Below are 21,198 nucleotides of genomic sequence, written 5' to 3'. Positions count from 1 at the left end.
CTTCTAGATTTAATAACCACATTCAGTTGTAAAGCTGCATACAGACTCAACACTCCAAAATAAATAGTGTTCCTGTACACAACAAAATCAATGAGAGATAAATCATATCTTTCCTAATAACATAAAAATTGAATACTTTGGAATCAATATAACAAAAGAAGTAAAATGTTTTACATTGAAAACTACAATACTTTGAAAAGGAGACTAGGGAGAATATCAGAAAGTAGAAAATATCCCTTGTTCTTGTATTGGGAAAACCAATATAGTTAAAATGGTCATACTCCCAAAATTATTATACAGATGTAATGCAATACTAATCAAAACACCAATAGAGTACTTCACATAACAGGAGAAAACCATCCTAAATTTTATTTAAAACCAGAAGACACATAAAATAGCAAAAACAATTCTGAGCAAACAAGGAGACATCACAATCCCTGATTTCAAATCATATTGCAAATCTCTGGTGAGAAAAACAGCATGGTGAAGACAAAAAAATACTCAAGAATCAGTGGAACAGATTACAAGATGCAGGGAGAATTCCAGTAACACTCAGCCATTTTATCTTCAACAAAACATCCAAACATCCAACTAAAAGAAAGACAGCCTCTTTAATACATGGTAATGGAAAAACTTGTTTTCCTTATGCCAAAGACTAAAACTAGACACATGTCTCTCATCGTGCGGTAAACTAAAATCAAAATGGATCAAAGATGTAATACTAAAATAGAAACATTAAATCTTCTGGAACACAGAAGTCTGACATATGTCTTGATTACTTTTCTCTCATTGCTGAGATAAAATATCCAACAACCAAAAGTAATGAAGGGAAGGCTTATTTAGCTCACAGTTTGTGGAGGTTTCAGTCTGTAATCAGCTGGTCCAAGGTAAGGTGGCATGGCACAGGGGCAACACTTCAGGGTGGCAGAACATGGTGAAAGCAAGAAGAACAAAAGGTGGGGAGAGCAAGCCCATTTCCTCCCTTATATTGTAAGCTGGCTACCACTCCTTAGGCAAGTGTAGCTCTCATACTATCTCCCTGACCTGCCCTTACACAATATGAAGATGCTTTTCAAAGTGAAGACCTGGCCTTTTGCTAAGTCACCTACTTAAGCTTCTAAATTTCTGGTGTCTCAAGCTGATACAGGGCATCAACCATCACAATGCAGGGAAAGAACCTGTGAATCCTGTGAACAAAATCCCCTCAACAAGGGAAATATTACAAAGAATCCACATCTGGAATCTCATTCAAAAGCATTTACACAGCAAAATAAATGAATAAAAAAGGGAAAATGTACAAAGTGAGAAAACGGTTTGCTAGATGTTCCTCAAAGGAATAATATCCAGAACATGAAGAGAACTCAAAAAATATCAGAATCCCAACTTTAATAAAACCAAATTAAAAAATGGGCATCTGATATTAAAAAGCATTAAAAAATCAGATTAGGGTTAGGGCTACATGAAAAAATGTTCAATATCACTGGTCATTTGAAAGATCAAATTAAAACTATGCTGAGATTCTATCTCATTCCAGAAAAAATGAGTGTAATCACGAAATCAACTAATAAAAAATTCTGCCAGGGTTGTGGGCAAAAGGAACATTCCTTTACCATTGGTGGGAGTGTAGACTGCTGTAGTCACTGTGGAAATCAGTGTGAATATTCCTTCCAACACTAAAACTAGAGGCCTATATATTCCCATGCTTCCCCTTCTTAGTATTTCCCAAAAGAATTAAAAGCACCATATCACAGCAATATATATGCACACCCATGTTTATAGCAGTGTAGTTGTATTAGCTAAACCTGGAAACATCTCAAATGTCAATCAACTGATGACAGAAAAAAATATGTATTCTTAAATACGATGAGATTATATACTACTCATCTATAAGGAAAGATGAATTTGAGACATATATAGGTAAAGAGATGCACCTTAAGATAAATAAATCAGGTAAATAGAACAAACATGTTTAAATGTCACAGTTTATCTGATGTGAATTACCAAAAGTTCACATAAGGACCAGAATGTATGGAATGTGAAGAAAATAATCTATTGGGAAGGGAAACTAATTAGCGGTAGGAGAAGGAAGGAAGGAAAAAGGAAGAAAAATGAGAAGAAAGTGTAAAAATGGAAACAAAGTTTTCATAAATAAGTAGGGGAACAGGAATTAAAGGGAAGGTAAGGGAATGGAGGGAAAGAAAGGAATTGAGATAAGTTATTTATAGGTACAGTATCTCCATGATGAAAGTGATTGTATTGTATATTTAAAATATTTCAGTAAATTTTATAAACTATCCCCCAAACTGAAAATCAAAGATAGCAACAATAACAACAAAAATTAAAATTTTCAGCAACATTCTTGTACACACATAATGAACATAATTAGAAAAAAAAAATCAACTCCACTTGTGGTAGCTTCAATACCTAAGAATCAACATAAATGGTTGAAAGACATTTATAATGAAAACTACAAATCTGTACTTAAAGGAATTGAGGAGAATGTTAGAATTTGGAAAGACATCTGTCCTAGGCAGAATGAATGTCATTAAGGTGGTCATATTACCATAAGCAATATATAGATTTAATATAATCTCTAATAATAGCTAGTGCTGATTTAATATCATCTTGGTTTTTTTTTTTGTCTTTTTCTTTTTTTATCGGTACCAGGGATTGAACTCATGACTGCCTGCTTGTTTTGAAGCCCCACCAAAATATTGCTCTTCTGTCTCCATTGGTTTTATCATGCTGTATCTTGCTGGATTTAATTATATGTGATAATATAAACAAAAATTGTTACAGGCAAAGAGATAATATAGAAACCATTGTTTGTTTTCTGTTAGCTGGTTCTAAATACCCTGTAATACTTTCATCCACTTTAATTTTTTCACCGTCTTGATACGTTTGATGCTATAGTATACGAAGTTACATTCAAATATTTCAAGGTAAAAGACACTATGGTAACTATGATTAAGTCAGCTTATTTGGTGGTGAAGCACTAGGTTGCTGAAATTGTCATGTATTGTTATTTTTGACCTGTATTGTTATTTTGTTATGTCCTCTTTTATCTCAGGCTCCCCCTTATTCATTAAAAATTATTTATTTTTAAAAATTTTAAAATTATTTTAATGGAAAAACTCAAAAAAATTAGCAGGATATATTATAGTAACTTTTTTTGATTTCCTATTAGCTTGATTTGAAGTCCTGTAGTACTCCCACTATCTTGTTTTGACTGGTTAGACTCTGTTCCACTCTGTATGATAGTATCAAGTTTGAGGGTATAGGCAACTAGTTTGAAGGCAATAAGGTTCACTATGATGCCCATTCTGGTTTGACTATTATATTCTTTTGAAGTCCTGTAATGTTAACAATGTTTAGGTTTTATTGGTCTTGTTCTGTACTGTTTTGTTCAACTTTATTATACCTATTGATATAGGCCATTCTTTTTTAAGGACGCAAGAGGCATTATGATAACCATTATTGATAACCTTGTACTCTGTTTTTACATCATGTGCTATGTCTATCCTTGGTTTTGACTGACAGCTTTGTTTTGTCATATTTTTTTATTCTCTTCCAAATAAAGGAATAAGAACTATGGGAGTAATAAAACCCAAAAATTGTAAATTTTGTTGTAAAAAAAGAGAGGAACAAAGGTGCTCTAAACTTCAAGTGTGTTTAGGTGTGTTAGGATAGATGACCATATTACTGAATTTTTGTTGGATCATTGAACACAACTGTTTGCTGTCTCACTCTTTCAATGTCCACTTTGTATGCTTTGATCCTGTGACTTGAGCAACTATTTCTAAGATGATAATGTGTAATATATTAACTGGTGATTTCTTACTTTTTTTTTTTTTTTTGTAGTTCTGTATCACTTGTACCCTTACACTGGTTTTTTTTTTCTTTTTTTTTTCCTTTTAAATAAAATTTAAAAAAAAGAAAAGGGCTGCACTTCAAAAATCATTATACAGATTTAATGCAATGGATCAAAACAGCAAGAGTGTATTTCACAGAATTCTAGAAAACAATCCTGAAATTTATTTGGAACCAGAAGAGACATGGAATAGCAAAAGCAATTCTTGGCAACAAAGGCAAGGCAGGAGTGCATCATCATTTCTAACCTGAAATTAGCTACTGTGATAAAAAGAGCATGGGACGGATTTTAAAAAATAAAAACACTTAAGGATCAATTGAACAGGAGGGGAGGTGCAGAAACAACTCCAAACACACTAACCCACTTTATCTTTGATAAAGGTGTCAAATACCTTTACTGGAAGAAAGATAATCTCTTTAATAAAAGGTGTCAGAAAATTGGTGTTCCACATACCAAAGATTAAAACTACCCTTCACCGCACATTAAAGTTTAAATGAATCAAAAATAAAAATATCAAAACAGAAACACTAATGTGCAGGAAGATAGAATAAGTACAACTTTTGAAAACATGAGTACAGGCAAAACTTTGTGAACACAACCACCATCACACAGGAAATATCACAAAAAAAAATTAAGAACTAGAATGTCATCTTAAAAAAGCTTTCACATAGAAAAAGAAACCACCAACAGAATAAAGAAACATCCGAAAAAGTGGGGAGGAATTTTATCAGCTGTTCCTTAAATAAAGTAGTCATATCTATAGTACATAAAGAGCTCAAAAAAATCAGAATCCCCCCAAACTTAAAGCCCACGCCAAAATTGCCATCTGAAACTCATACACCCTTCTCATATGAAGAAATATAAATATCAAATAAATACACAAAAAACTTCAACAACACTGAGCATTCAAGAAATGTAAATTAAAACAACACTGAGAGTACATCTAACTCCAAAAGAATGGCTACTATCAGGAAACTGACCAACAATAAAGGAATAAGAACTGTGGGAAAATAGGAACCTTTCTCCACTGTTGGTGGGACTATAGACTGGTACAACCACTGTGGAAATTAACGTGAAAATTCCTCAAAAAGCTAAAACTAGAGATTACATTTGACTCAGCTATTTCCCTGCTTGATATCTTCCTGAAAGAATGAAAAGCATCATAGCACAGTTATATAAGCACACCAATGTTTATAGCAGCACAGATTGCAATAGTTAAACCTTATAAACAGTAAAAAAATCCCATCAACAGATGAATGGATAAGGAAGATATGATTTTTAATGCAATGAATTACTACTCGGTCATGAAAAAGGATAAACTTGAGACATTTCTGGGTAAGTTCACGAACTTTGAGACAATATTCTTAAGTGAAATAAATTGGATACACATGCACAAATATTATATTGTTGTTCTGGGGTGTGAAACACGAAGGATGAATAAGGAACAAAATGTATAATAGGTATTGTGAAACAGGAATAAATTGTTCAAATGGGAAGGGAAAGGAGGGAAAGGAGAGATTGAAAGGAAAGAAGAGAATAAAAGAAAATGGAAACAAATCTTTCTTAAATAAGGAAGCGAAGAGGGATTGAAGGGAAAGGAGGGATTTGAAAAAAAGAGATATGTACAATTACAAATTTCTTATGATGAATGTTGTTAATATGTATATCTAAAATGTATAAGTAAAATTAATTTTTTAAATGAAAATAAATTTTAAAATGAATTGACCAATTGTAAAAGCTCAGAATCTGATGAATTCACTGTTGAATTCTACAAAATTTTTAAGCATGTTACATCCCCAATACTCTCCAAATTCATCAAAGAAATTGAAAGTGACAGAGTGCTCTCAAATTAATTTTTGGAAGCCATTGTTGCCCTGATCCCAAAATCAGATATTCAACTAAAAAGAAAACTATAGGTTGATCTCCTTAAATAAACATAGGTTCACATATCCTGAACAACAGATCAGCAAATAGAATGTGGAGCAAATCTACTAGGTCATACAAGGATGGTTCCACATACGTAAGTCAATAAATGTAACACAGCATGTAAAAATAAGGAAGGTCAAAGACCATATGATCATATCAATAGACTCAGAAAATGCTTTGACAAAATTAAATATTTCTTCACGATAAAAGAAAATCCTGAAGAAAACACATATACAAGGACCATACCTAAATGTGATAAAGTATGTATAACAAACCAACAGCCAGTTTTCTACCAAGTGGAAAAAAAACTAAAGGCATTCACCCTAAAATCAAGAACAAAATAAGGATGTCCTACTATAACATCTTCTATTCAACATAGTACTCAAAATATTAACCATAGCAATTAGACAACAGAAAGAAATAGAAGGAATACACATAGGAAAAGAAGAACTCAAATTACCATTATTTGCAAAAGATATGATACCCTACATAGCAGACCCAATAAGCTCCAGAAAAATCTCTTAAACTTAATAATGAGCTTCAGCAATATACAGAAAAAAGGCCAACACACAAAATCATTAGTGTTTGTGTACACCAATAATGAATTGAATGAAAATAAAATTATGACAATAATAACATTCACCATATTGTCAATAAAAATGGAGTACTAAGGAATTAAACTAATAAGGAAGTAAAAGCCCTCTACAAAGAACATTACAATACTCTGGAAAAGGATACTGAAGAGGAAATCAGAAAATGGAAAGATATCCCTTGCTCCTAAATAGGCATTATGAATACTGTCAAAATGTCCATACTCCCAAAACTACTATACAGATTCAATGCAGTCTCAATCAAAGTATCAATGGAATACTTTATAGATCTAGAGAAAACGATCCTAAAATTCATATGTAATCAGTAGAGACCCAGAGTGGGAAAAGCAATTTGGGTACAAGAGCAAAGCAAGAGGTATAGCAATACCTGACCTCTAGCCATACTATAAAGCAGCCTTGTACTGGAGCAAAATTAGATATACAAATCAATGGAACAGAATAAAGACTCCAAAAACTTCCCCAGACACATTCAGCTGTCTGATCTTTGAGAAAGTGGCTAAAAGCATATGTTAGGGGAGAGATAGCCTATTCACAATTGGTGCTGGGAAAACTGGTTATCCATGAACAGAAGAACTAAACTGGAGTTAGTTTGGTGGAGTATGGTGGAGTTATCTCTCATCATATGCTAAACTAAAACCAAAATGGATCAAAGATATGAATGCTAACACAGGAAGACCTAGACCTACTGGAAGATATAATAGGTAAAACACTTGAATATATAGATGTAGGAAAAGGTTTTCTAAATAGAGCCTCAATTGCACAAGAAATAGCAGCAGGAATCAACAAATGGGCCTGTATTAGACTAAAAAGCTTCTGTACAGCAAAATAATCAGATAGTACAATGAAGAGACAACCTACAGAACAGCAAAATTTTCCTAGCTACTCCTCAGACAGAGGACTAATAGCTAGAGTGTGCAAAGAATCAAAAAAAAAAAAAAATAAGCCACCTAAAATTAAAGATCCAGTGAAAAAATGGACAAGATAAAGGTCAGGGGTATGCCTTACAGAACACAGTGCCTGCTTTGGAAGCATGAAGTCCTGAATTTGTTCCCCAGTATCTGGAAAATAAAAGAAATGGGCAAGAGAAATGAACAGAAGCTTCACAGACAAAGAAATACAAATGGTCAACAAATACATGAAAAAAAGTTCAACATATCTGCGCATTAGAGAAATGTGAATTAGGCCAGGGATTTAGCTCAGTGGCAAAACTACTTGCCTGGCAAGCATGAGGTCATGAGTTCAACCCTGGTACCAAAAAGGAAAAACAATAGAGTTTACAAGAGATAATGTGAATTAAAAAGACATTAAGACTCCATCTTTCGGGGCTGGGGATTTAGCTCAGCGGCATAAGCACCTGCCTTGCAAGCAGGCGGTCGTGAGTTCAATCCCCGGTACCGATAAAAAGGAAAAAGACAAAAAAAAAAAAAAAAAGACTCCATCTTTCCCCAGGAAGAATGGCAATCGAGAGAAATCAAAAAATAATAAATTCTGGGAACATTGTGGTAAAAAGGGAACCTTCCTACATTTTAATGGGAATATAAACTAGCACAAAGATTATGTAAATCTGGATGGAAATTTCTGAAAGAACTAAAATTAGAAATTCCATAAAATCCAGATAGCTCTTACTAGGTGTCTTCCCAAAAATTTTAAGACATCACACTGCAGCAATACATGCGTACCAATGTTTATAACACCAGAACTCATAACAGCTAAATCCTGGAAGCAGCCTGTGTATTGATCAAGAAATGACTAGAAAATGAAAATGTGATTTCTATGCATGATGAAAGACTACTCATCTATAAACAAGGAAAAACTTGAGACATTTGTCTAAAATGAGTGTACATAGGAAATATTATACTGAGTGAAAGAAACAGATACACATTTGTTAAATACAACATAGAATCCCTCATTCAAGTGAGGAAAAGTACAAAGAAAATAATAAAAGATGAGCAAAAGGAGACAAACATCAGATGGATCTCTTGCCAATGCAGATTGGGGACAGATGGGGACATAAGTAGGATAAAGACATGACATATCCAGAAGTTTAATAACTTCAACTAGTTTAAATACCATATATAGTAAACACACATAGATATTAACAAATATCAATAAGAATGGAGAAGAATGGAGTTGAAAGGTGAATTTAAAAAGAAGAGGGTGTAGGAGAGAAAGTGAAGTGAACTTTAAAAACAGAAGCAAGTTGTGTTACGTCATGTACCCACTCCCAAATGATTGTAAACCTCAAATGTGTACTCAAAAAATAACAACAAAGGGTGTACTCAGTGCAAAAGTCCTGTGTTCAAACCTTGGCAACCCCAAAATAGAGTTTTTATACCAAAGGGAATTCTGTAGCGGAGTCATAGGTCCATTGGTGCCATCTGTAGTTTCATTATTGAGAGACGTTTTTAAAGGATGATTATTAATCATTTCTTTTTAATCCTTTCACAGAATTGATTCAAGATAACTAAAATCACTGATTGATCTTAGAAATTTTATTAAATATTAATTAACTATCATCTAAAATTGCTGCTGTATATATTTTCTCTCATTTATTAAAACCCTGTCTTAGCTACTTTCCTGTCATTGGGACAAATTCCCGACAAATGCACACCTGGAAAGAGGAGAGGCTCATTCAGCTCACAGCCGTAGCCATGGTCAGCTAGTGGCACGGCAGAAAGCAGTATGGTAAGGGGAAAGGCAGAGGAAAGATTGCCCATGTGGTAGAGAGCAGGATGTCAAAGCAGCGGTGCCAAGTTCGGGGGGAGGGGGAGGGAAGTAAGCTCTCCAGATCTTGCTCCAGAGCCCATCTACTCACAACAAATCAACTATTTACTCCCCACAGTTAAATAACCTTCCAGTCCCAGCTCTTCCATACCAGTAAAGCTCTTAGGGTCATTGAGACCCAAACCATAACAAACAATGCTGATCTTCAGATTATTAAAACCATCAAAGCTGGCAGAATTCATTATAATCAGTTTTGAGTTACAACAAAAAGATAGTCTTAAAACCAAAAACTATAAAAAGGTAGAAGGATACTGAAGAAGAAAAATGGTACACATCTCTTACATATATAGATATAAATTTTAAGCAATATTAAACTTAAGAAGCTTAAAATCCAAAGCTTCAAGTAATAGAACTGCTGATTCCACAGGAAAATAGATTTTCCTTGGAAATATAGCTAGAATTATTTCATGTTTTTGAATTTTGAATTTGAAGAATAAATCCCTAACAACTGCTACTGATGCATCAAATCATGGTATATAATGCTGTGAAGAAATGTGCTTTGCCAGGCGTGGTAGCACACACCTGCAATCCCATCTGCAATCCCACCTGCTTCAGGAGGTGAAGCAGGAAAACTACGGGGAGTTCAAAGCCAGCCTGGGCAACCTAGTGCATTCAAGCCCAGTCTAAACTACACAATGAGACCTTGTCTCAAAAAAAAGTTTTTTATCATAAAAAAGCACTGATGAATCAAAAAAGCAAGCAATACAAAATTACATCTCTTTTGCAACAAATTATATAAATTGTGTAAACATTCACCTATATTATCCTTAGAATATAACATCAGCTCTTAAGTTGATAGAGATGATAGCTGATATTTGTGGGTTTTTCAACCTATCCATATTTTCAGATTTTTGGGTTGGACATTTATTTTATCATATCAGAAGATTATACTAGAAATTTTAAAATATGAATCATGAGTAGACAATTTTCATGAAAATGTCCATACTCATTACTAATGAAACATATGCAAATGATCTTGGAATAGGATATATATATATATTTCCTTTTCCTGTGTAGAAACAGTGAGTAAATGGGCAAGTGTATAGCTTGCCTGGCCAGTACAAAGTCCTGAATTAGATTTCCAGTACTAAGAAGGAAAGAGAGAAAGAAAGAAAGAAAGAAAGAAAGAAAGAAAGAAAGAAAGAAAGAAAGAAAGAGAGAGAGAGAGAGAGAGAGAAAGAAAGAAAGAAAGAAAAAAGAAAGAAAGAAAGAAAAAGAAAGAAAGGGAAAATGAATAAAATTAAATTTAAAAAGAAAAAAGAAACACTGAGTTAAAGCTATTACTCTCATACATTTATCACAGAATGAAATTAATATTCAAACCTTCTGTGGTAGCACTTGGTAAGTACATACAAAGATTCTTGGAAATGTTCGTTTTATCCACACATTACAGGACTCCGAGATAGTCTGCAGAAACTAATACAACTGAGGAGATTCAGGTGGGGCTGACCAGTTGGACAAATGAGCATGGCCTGTTAATCATGGAGAGTCAGGACCTTTGCAGAACAGCTTCTCAGCCCTGCATCATGCCAGCTGTCGTTGTGCACACCTGTAATTCCAGTACTCAAGAGGCTGAAGCAGAATCATTACAGCAAGTTTAAGACTAGCCTGGGCTACATAGTGAGTTTACGATCAGCCTAAACTACATATCAAGACTCTGCATGAAAAAAAAGAAAAAGTCCTGCACCTGATGCCAATTAGAAAATGCCGTCTTCAATTCTTCTGGCACAAAATCAACCAGGTTTTTGATATCTGACATTAGAATCGGGCTATAAAGGCAGCAGCATTTGTCCTCATGGCCACTGCCTGGTTTTCTTTCTCAGTAGCCAGCTCTGAATTCAGGCCTAATTCCTTTCCAAGTTTAATTGGAAATGTAAAACCTCACTAATCTATTTCCTGTCCAATTCTTTATTTAGGACTCCAATCTGGAAAGAGTTTCTAAAAGAAGCACACAGCATCCCAACAACCTGCTACCTAACCACTATGAAATTGGTTTGCAGATTCCTCAAAAGACTGAAAACAAAAATGTCATTCAACTCAGTTGTTCTCTTTCTAGGTATTTTCCAAAAAAAAGTTAAAGGCATCATTCATATTCCAGTGATGCACACGTACTCAATTTTATAACAGCATAATTCATAAAATCTAAATCTGCGCAGTAGTCTATATGTCCCAGGAAGTGGCCAGACCTATATTGATATGGAAAATGTGTGACCTACAAACAATGGAGTACTACTCTTCCATAAAGAAGTAAAAACTTACATCATTTATAGGAAAATGGATGCACCTTGGGACAATAATGTTAAGTGAAATAATGTTAAATGTGGTTTCTTTTATATGAGAAACTCAAAATATAAGTAAAGATCACAATAAAAGATAAAGTGGGGAGTTAGATTTTTCTCAAGTGTGAAGATCAAGAGGTGGAGGGGGAAGTGAGAGGCGAGGAAGAGGATGAAAAAAGAATTAATATGTGTTATCCACGTGTGCCAACTCCCCACAAGGAATATCATCATATTCTAAGTTCGACTCTCTATTTTCCTAAATTGCAACATGATGCCCAGATGAAAAAAGCATTAAGGCAGGGCTGTTGAGAAACGACCGTAACTTCAGAGTTAAGGTCAAGTTTTCTGTCCTCGTAGGTCAGACACTCTGCCATGTGTGTGGGCATGGAAAGGAGGGAGTAGCGCAGACCTCAGCAGATGACCCTTGCGACTGCCTTGTGCCAGCAGTCGTGCTGCCCCAGCTCTAGGAAAGACACTTCCACGTGTGGGACTCCTCCTCTGTGCAGCTCAGCTCATCTAACCAGGGGGGCCTTGATCCCTGACTAAAATAATCAGAGACCGTGGCATTGAGGCCACTCCATGCCCAGCTGTCTGCATATCATCTGGGTGTTGCTCAAGCCACAGCTTTCATCACAGATGGTGCCCCAGATGCTCTCAGGCTAGACCTGTACTCTCCTAGCTAAGGAATCTTCACCATCCATCAAGTGAAGGTGTTTGTGTCATAAAAAGAGAAATCCCAGTTAATAGTTCACATGATTAAAAGTTGCAAAGCATATTTAGGACCACTGACTCACTGAACTGAGCGCATGCAAGGGCTGACCTCTAGGCCTACAGACAAACAGGGAAGACAGCTTTGCAGACCGTAGAAACAGTGACTGCACCTGGTTTCCAGGTAAATAGTATAAAAAATGGGATAAAATTGGGCTTAGAATACTTATAAAAGTCTTAGAGTTTCTGTGATAAAATGGAATGAACAGTTGCCATAAGGATTCTTCATATCCTTCTTTTCAAATAAAATTATCCTTAATAATAGTAATATTCACTCTTAAATCCCAAACACTAAAGTGAGTGCTACCTTCACACAAGGAGTAATTGCATTATCATTATTTCTTATTCTTTGGTTGTCATGCCAGCTCACCTCCCCAATCTTCCTACTTTTCTCTCATTTCCACACCTTCTGTCCCATACCCGGGCATCATTGTCAGTAGGTAACCATAAGCACTGTTCTCTACCTGTGCAGGTCATGGAGAAAACGCTTCTGTGGTCACACAGGTGCTCCAAAGAATGCATTCAATAGATATCCAGAAAGATTCATTCTCTAAGCTATGAAAGATATGTCCCCAAATGTGGCCACTTGGTTCTCGGTGTATTGTCCTCCTGTGGTTGGGAGAAAATCACATAGGAAACTACATAGGTCACACATCTTCCAGGTCCCAGTGGACATCTGAGAGGGAGCCCTGTTGTCTAAGGACCTTCATCTCCTCAGGCTCCTCACACTGAGCTTTGCTATTCACCTGCAAGGCCCTGTGTATCCCAGGAGGACATAAAGCTTCAGAGAAGCTCCAGCTCCACAACCCACCTATAGCCCCAGCAATAAAGTCACTTAAACATCTCACAAAACCAATTAACTCAAATTTCTCTTCTGTTGTTACAGTGAACATAATGGGCCATAATGCAAGGTGACTTTCATGTTATTGGAAATGTTCAGCCCAGTGTAATGCCCATAGAAAAAGATGAGCCCTCTCCACAGACAGAGCTAATTAGAACTGCCTGTCAAACAAAACGCTGAGTAGCAGCTCTGGAGATCATATTCCTTTCCAGTTATCATCCTATCTTTGCACCTAAAAATTCAACTTTGTACAAATATAACCCATATCTACTACCCCAATGCCCTTACCTCCCTTTATCTTTTCAAACTAAAAATAAATAAATAAATAAATAAAATAAAATAAAAATAAATAAAATAACTAGAAACAAGCAGCAGGAAAGAAAGGTGCTTATAGCTGAGAATCCAAAACTAGAAAACAGAAGGCTTCCAGTCCAAAGTTTTGCTAGTGCAAAGCATGAAGCAATTAGCAAAGTCATACATTTTGAGATAAATACTGTTGAAAGCAGTTTATTTTTGTCAAAACAAGTGCTAAAGCAAATTTAATATAACATTATAAAGAATAGTGTTGTGTCTATGAATGTACCAAATAATTAGAGTGCACATGAAAATTATATTGAATATTAATCTAATCATACATTTATTTTTACTGATAGTACTTTTGGCCAGGTTGAGTATTTTGTTGCACCAAATACAATTTACTAAAATGGTGTCAGAGATCAAAAATCTCAAGCTCAAGAAGATACATTTAAAACATAATATGCTAGGAAACAGGCAAATATAATATCTGGGGGAGAAATAAAGAATGCCAATTCCTTCATTTCAGATTGTAACATCTTTAGGTCTTGGTTCTGTTTTCTGAAAAAAAAAAAATTATTTTATCTGATGTACCTATGTAGACATAGGTCTTATCTGAGCAGATCACAGTTACATTTTTCCAGTACTGGATATTGAATCCAGTGCCTTGGCAATAAACTATATTGTCAATGTCTTTTATTTTCTCATTTTCGAGAGAGGGTCTTGCTAAAACCACTAAGGTACACATGCTGGCTCAATCTTGAAATCTCATGCCTCGGCGTCTCAGAGTGCGGGGATGACAGGTGAGTGCCACTGAACTTTTTGATGAATACAGTTACGATTAGCCCATCCAAAATATCTGCAGTCAGAAAGCAAAAATTCCTTATCAGAAGAAAAAATAGCTACAAGCCATATAATACCAAATTAGGCAGAGCAGGCCGGACATGAGGTGCAGTTCCAATCACCACCACCTGAGGGCTCAGAGAGCAGCCTTGTCCTGGTTGTCTTGGCGACCGACTGCCTGTTTGGGACTTTCTACACCATCAGTTGCTCCTGCCCCAAGTCTTAATTCTAGATCAACAACATGTAAAACAGAGATAAAAATAAAAAAAAAAAGCCTAGTGAAACTCTATTCAAAGCTCAGCTTCTGGAATCTTGTGCCCTGCTGTATATTTTGCCATCAATAGCATTAATATAGAGGAGAAACAAAGCTGTAGAAATTGTGTGTTTGGTTGGAAGTGCTATCAGCCTACAACAGGAAGTCACACCATAAAATGCTATCTAATCCTCATGGGACTCAGAAGAGAAAAACATTGTGGTGGAAACCTAAGAGACAAAGATATTAAGGGAAGCCACTCCATTAGAATACAATAGGTAGGGCGGGAGGAAAACCTAAAAAGTAGTTAAAAATAATTAATAAAATAGCAGTAGAAAGTCCCTGTACGTGTCCATGATTACATTATATTTTTACTTTCGCTGTAAGTGGAGGGCTGGTCTGGCATAGCTCAGTGGTAGAGCAATTGTCCAGCACATGCAATCCCCCGAAAGATAAATAAATGTAAAGGGATTAAACTCTAATTCACCAGTAAGTTCATAAATGGTTGTGTCATACATAGAACTAGTTTTTTAAAAAGATAAATCCAAAGCCATGCTAGTGGCCTTGGTGGCAGAAAACAAAACTACAGACAGCACACCCAGTAAAAGAGTGCAGACTTTGACACCCTTTGAAGTGACGAAGCTTTAGGTCTAGTTTGTGATGTGTTCTCTTCCACTGGCAATATACAGCCTTACAGGGTTACTAACAAGCTGTGACCTTAAAACAGAATTCGGCCGACGTGGAGAATGTTTGTTATACCCTGAAAGTTCAGAGATTCCTGGGAGCTGTGTCTTCAGTTAAAACAGTGACTGATCAGGAAGAAGGCGTTCCTGAGAATAGTAGCACTCTGGCATTTTCTTATGAACTCCTGAGACTACCTTGTAAGCCTGTTAGTATTTCACTTGACTTTAATGTGGCTTTTGCATAGAAATGTTCTATAGAGAGGGCTAGGGATTCAGCTCAGTCATATAAATGCCTACCTGGAAAGCGCAAGGTTGTGAGTTTGTTCCCTATATCAAAACAAAACAAAAAAAAAGAAAAGAGGAGGAGGAGGAGGAAGAGGAGGAGGAGGAGGAAGACGAAGAAGACGAGGAAGACGAGGAAGAAGAAGAAGAAGAAGAAGAAGAAGAAGAAGAAGAAGAAGAAGAAGAAGAAGAAGAAGAAGATATACGCACCATTTTGGGCCAGTAAAGCACATGCTTGGCAAACACAAAGTCGTGAGTTCGATCCTCAGTACAAAAAAAAAAAAAAAAAAAAAAAAAAAAAAAATCAAAGAAAAAGAAATGTTCTGTTGTACTTGCTTTAAATTATACACAAGCCATATGTAAAATGATCCAAATGAATAATTTATTATTATTCATGAAAATTTGCATTCAAGTGTTTGTAATATGTCTGTTTTAATTTTTTACTGGTTAGTTAGCTTTTATCACTTATATTATGTTACGTAAACACACTTCAGATTGCAATTTCTGCCATGCCTACTTTAACTTACTTTGCGCGAATTTATGAGTGATGTTTTCTGTAAGTCATTTAAACTGGTGACTTTGATATATACAGAAAAGGGTGCTTAGTTCAGTTCCTGGTGTTTCCGCACTGCTAGTCCTGCAGAGGTCTCCCGGGACCCATGCTGTGCCACCTCCGCCTCTAAGCAGCAGAGGACAGAGCAGCGCCCGCCTCGGAGCCCTCGGACCTGGAGCCACTACAGTCAGGCAAGAGGCGGCGGCGCTGCTGCGGGGCTGGGCAGCCTCCTGCCTGGAGGCTGCAGACCTCGGCATCCTCCACCTGCTCTTCCCGGGCCTCCTGCGCGGCCCAGTGCGCGCCACTAGGGGGCGCATGCAACGCCTGGGGAGTCAGTAATGGGGGGTTCGCGGGGCTGCTGACAGCACAGATTCATCCACGGAGGATGCTCACGAAAGGGGAGGTATTTGACGTGCGTGAAAACAATCATTCTTAACAACTGCAACAGAAATGACATCTAGAAATGTAACACTGAAAAATAAAACCAGAGCTCAAATAGTAAACGCAGTGTAAAAGCTTACATTGCTTGAAAATAAGCAAAACCAAATGGCAATATTTACGTATTCGTATCTATTATTATGGAAGACAAGATCCATAGAAATATGTCATGCAGGATAGAGGGTGGCAAATAGTTGGAAGATAAGACGAAATATAACTAGAAAAGAGTACTTATAAAATTCGTTTTCTGGTGAGTGATAAGTTTAAGGATGCCCAGTAAGTGAAACTTTTTATATATATATATATATATATATATATATATATATATATATATATATTCCAGACACTCCTGTCTAATCAAGTGTTATATTTAAAAAATTTCATGCATTTAAAAAAGTAAACAAGTTAATCAAAACTATCAGTAACATATAAAAAGAAGGCAATACTATTTGGGGACATACAGGTGTCATACTAATCTTTTATAAAGTTGAAACATTAGTAATGCATTAAAAATAAACATTAATTTAAAGAAATAGGAATTTGAATTCAATCTAAACAGAATACAATTCTAAGTTATCACCAAAAATACCACCTACACTAATTTTCACAGTAATTTAATAATGTAGAAAATAGTGAAAATTTTAGAAAAATGAACATTTCTGTGGACGTTCTGTAATTATTTGAAAGATTATTAATAAAAATATACAACCTAAATAAGTTCAGTAATCACACATACATCTTACTAAAATCTGTTTGTTCTATCAAGATAATATACCCTGCACACCTAAAAAACCCTGCATCATATGTGAATATATGATGAAACAAAATATTAAAGCATCATGTATTTAACAGCCCATATGTGTAGTTAATAAGAATTTTCCTTAAAACTCTATAAAACAAAATGTAAATATACTACAAATTGCTGTTTTAAACTCTTAATATTTTCCTAAAATTTTGTATATGTTTACATATTTTAATGATTTACACCTATACATTGAATAACATTAATGTAATATTAAATAACTAATTTAATAACTTATCTAATAACTATTAAATAACTAATTTGAATAACTAATTGTACAAATTGTCATTTATTAATTTCAAGCTACATCAAATTATAAACAAAGACAACATGAACCAAGGTCTCTGCTTTATGTACCTTGCAAATTTTATTAACGTATTTTTCTAGCTTGAAAAATACAAAGAGTATTCAAAACTATAATGTGTATAAGTTGTTTAAAATGATTTGCCGTAAAATCTACATGCCATTAATCTCCTGCAAAATTGTTCCGTCCCTTTAAGATTCATTCCCTAGTTTTTGCCACTTTGTGGAGCAGCTCTGGAAGCACTCTTCCTTGTCTTTCCCAAGACTCAAAATCACCATGAAAGATAAATGTTTTGAAGTGATTCAGGACGGTTAGGGAGGCAGGACAGCCCCAGAGCTGCTTCAGACAGTGGTAGAAACATGGAAGAAGTGCGCTGGAGGACAGCAAAGCCATTTGGAAGGAGACACATGGCAATGGGCTTCACTGTAGCAAATATTTAAGTATTTGCCATTTTATGACACATCATACCAAATCATTTTTTTAGATATATTTCACATTTGAAAATGATTTTTATCTGAAGGAACAAACCTTGTAGAAAACCAAAAAGGCACCTTTATTTACAGGATAGAATTACTAGATTCCAAAATTATTGTGACATGTTGTAGGTATACTGGGTACCAAATAGGGCAAAGGTGGGATGGAGATTGTTACCCCAAAAGGAATCCTTCCTCAGAATTCACTAGATCGGCCAGGGGAAAACAGGATTTCAGAGGCAGGATTGAAGTTAACACAGTGCAGAAAGGATTCTGGTGATAGCAGTGTCTTCCAAAATCTGTGGAAATCAAAATCAAATCGCAGGAAAAAATACTGTGTCCTTCAAACAAATGCTACATGGTATTTGTGATTTAAACACATAATAGAATTGAAGCTGTAGAAAGGATCATCTCTTACTTGTCAAAGAACACACACAATTTCATCCCAAGAGAGCAGCACAAGATGAGAACATACCAGGGAAAATTACCAAGCAGCACTGTGGATGCTATTTTAACAAATGACACTGAACCTTGTCCTTTCGTGTTCAAGTGTATTTTGAGGTTGTTTAGGGCGGTCTGGTTAACATTTTAGAAGTAGTTACTGTTGCTCCCCAATTTTTTGGTCACCTTCTCACTCGATTTATTAGTGTTTTCCCCTCAACCAAAGTCCAAAGTCAAAAGCTGTTCAGAGAAAAAAAGGGAGAACTATGTGTCAAAAGTTTGAGTGAAGCCAATTCCTGAGATGTTCAAAACTCAGTATCTCTAAAAACATGTTCCTGCTGACGGAATCAATAGAAAACTTGCAGGCAAATGCTTGTACTTTGATCCATCAAAGTGAAAACTAAAGATAATAAAAATAATAGCCTAGTTACTTCTATTTTTTATCATGTGAAAGATTTTATTTATTTTTTTACTTTATTTTTATTAGTACATATGTCATACATATTGATCACATTCATAAGAAATTTGTACCTGTATGTATTCTAATTCTTTTTCTCCCATTCCCCTCTCATGCTACAACTCCTCCCCCTTCCCTAGTTTGTTTCGTGTTTTTCCTTTCATTCTCTTTTTATTCCTTTTCTCCTCCTTTCCCTTCTCATTTGAGCACTTTCTCTCTACTTCCCAGTATCTGTTATCCATTTTGGTCCTTATCTATGTTTTGATTTCTCACACAAAAGAAACAGTGCAATACAGAAACATACCTGATATGTTTCACTTAAAAATATGGTCTCAAGGTGCATCTATTTACATAAAAAGGTCTCTAGTTTGTCTTTCTTTCTGGCAGAGTAGTACTACATAAATCAGTTTGGAGTTTATTTAAAAAACTAAAACTACAAGTTCTATTTGACCCAGTTATTACCCTCCTTGATATCTTCCTGAAAGAGTTAAAAAGCATCATATCACAATGATATATGCATGCTCATGTTTATGGCAGCACAATTTGTAATAGCGAAGTCTGAGAAATACCCAGATGCCCATCAATAAATGAATGGATAAAGAAAATGTGGATTTTTGTATTCAATGGATTTATTTCTATTCTTTAACAGAAAACATACATCCACAAAACAATTTGCTTCTATTTCAAGCTTCTCCCATTTCCAGGGCCTAAACTTATCTCTCCCTCAGATATTTGGTAGCAGACTCTAAAGTTGAATCCCTTTCTTACTTTTGTATAACATGTACAATGATGATAGTTCATTTTCAAGGTTTTTCATGGGCTATAATCAGGTTGAAAAGAAGGCTGTGTTTTCATCTGAAATCTTGACTGAATAGTAATCTGCTTCCATGGCCACATGATCCCACAAAATGGTCCCAGCCCCATCAAATTACATATACTGAACCTCTAACCACCTATTGGACTCTGGTCATAAGACTGTTATGAAGGTAAAAGAATAAGTGACATCATAAGCGTGAAACTTACGTTGAAAAAAGATGGTGGATAGAGAACAGCAGCTACAAAGGCTCTCTGAGATAGCCAACTTAGATTCCAAAAATAATACAGCATGGGGAGTCCCAAACAGAGTGGGATACACCCTTCCAACCCAGGAAAGAACTAAGTAAATTAGCATGCATTATCTCACATAGTTCTGTTTTTCATGATGCAAACACTTAGAATTACTTTTTTTTTAAGAGACCTTATTTATAACCCACTCCCCAGTTTCAAAGGCCTGACTCAGACATGTCAAAAGTTTCCAATCTGGAAAGGATTTTACAGAATTAATAACTTCTGTTAGTAATTTTTAAGGATATGGTAGATTGTTATAACATAGAGTAACCATGTTGTATAACAGATCTCTCTAACACATACCTCTTATCTGACTGTGATTTTGTATATCTTAGCAGTCTCCCTGGTATCCCCTCCAACCCTTACCAAATACCATTCTACTCTTCCGTATGTATCTACTACATTTATGTTCCCCACATAAGTGAGATCATGTGTCACCTGACTTTCTGTGCAAGGCTTCTTTCTTTTAATACTAATCTTACTCAGGATCACCCACATTGTTGAAGACAGTATACCCTTTGCTTTAAAGCCCGAATAATATGTATTTCCTCACATACTAGTGACTAAATATATGGAAGGAATACTCAGATTAAATGGATAAAGGACCCGTGAAGTTACTATTATTATTATTACAAAAATTGTGTTAGAAAATGTCAGATTGCTTTCTCCAGTGAATACTAAACTTTTTGAGTGAAGAAATCAAACCACCTTTCCCACAGGCCAGCAGCAGCCATGGGGGCCAGGAGGAGAACCAAGAAGCCAATCTGCACCTTCTATAAGCCAGCCAGTGCACAGGCTGGGAGACTGGGACAAAAGAAGACCTCCTTTCTCCCCTGCCCCATCAGCATCCAGCTGATTCCAAAGAACAGAGACTGACATGGTGACTACTGAAGTGAAAAAACAACCTAAGGCTTGTATTGTTTGATTGACTTCGCAAGCCGCCTAAAACCAGTAGTTTGAGCATCTATTTAAACGATAACAATATGCAATATAGCAACTATGGGGTATTTCCTTATGCCTTCTTCATGAAATCTATTATTATTCTCATTATTTTGTTTCATTTTATTGTTTTTGTACCCTTCAAAATAAAAATAAACTCTTCAAGGGTTTGAAATTTACATTTATCTGTATTCCTATCAACAAGAAATAGTGGTATTATTTTCTTTTTTGTTAGTCTGATCATTATGA

This window comes from Cavia porcellus, unplaced genomic scaffold (genome assembly GCF_034190915.1).
Source record: "Cavia porcellus strain 051 isolate PalLab524CR breed Dunkin Hartley unplaced genomic scaffold, mCavPor4.1 scaffold_27, whole genome shotgun sequence".
Lineage (NCBI taxonomy): Eukaryota > Metazoa > Chordata > Mammalia > Rodentia > Caviidae > Cavia > Cavia porcellus.
Note: the sequence above shows the minus strand (reverse complement) of the source record.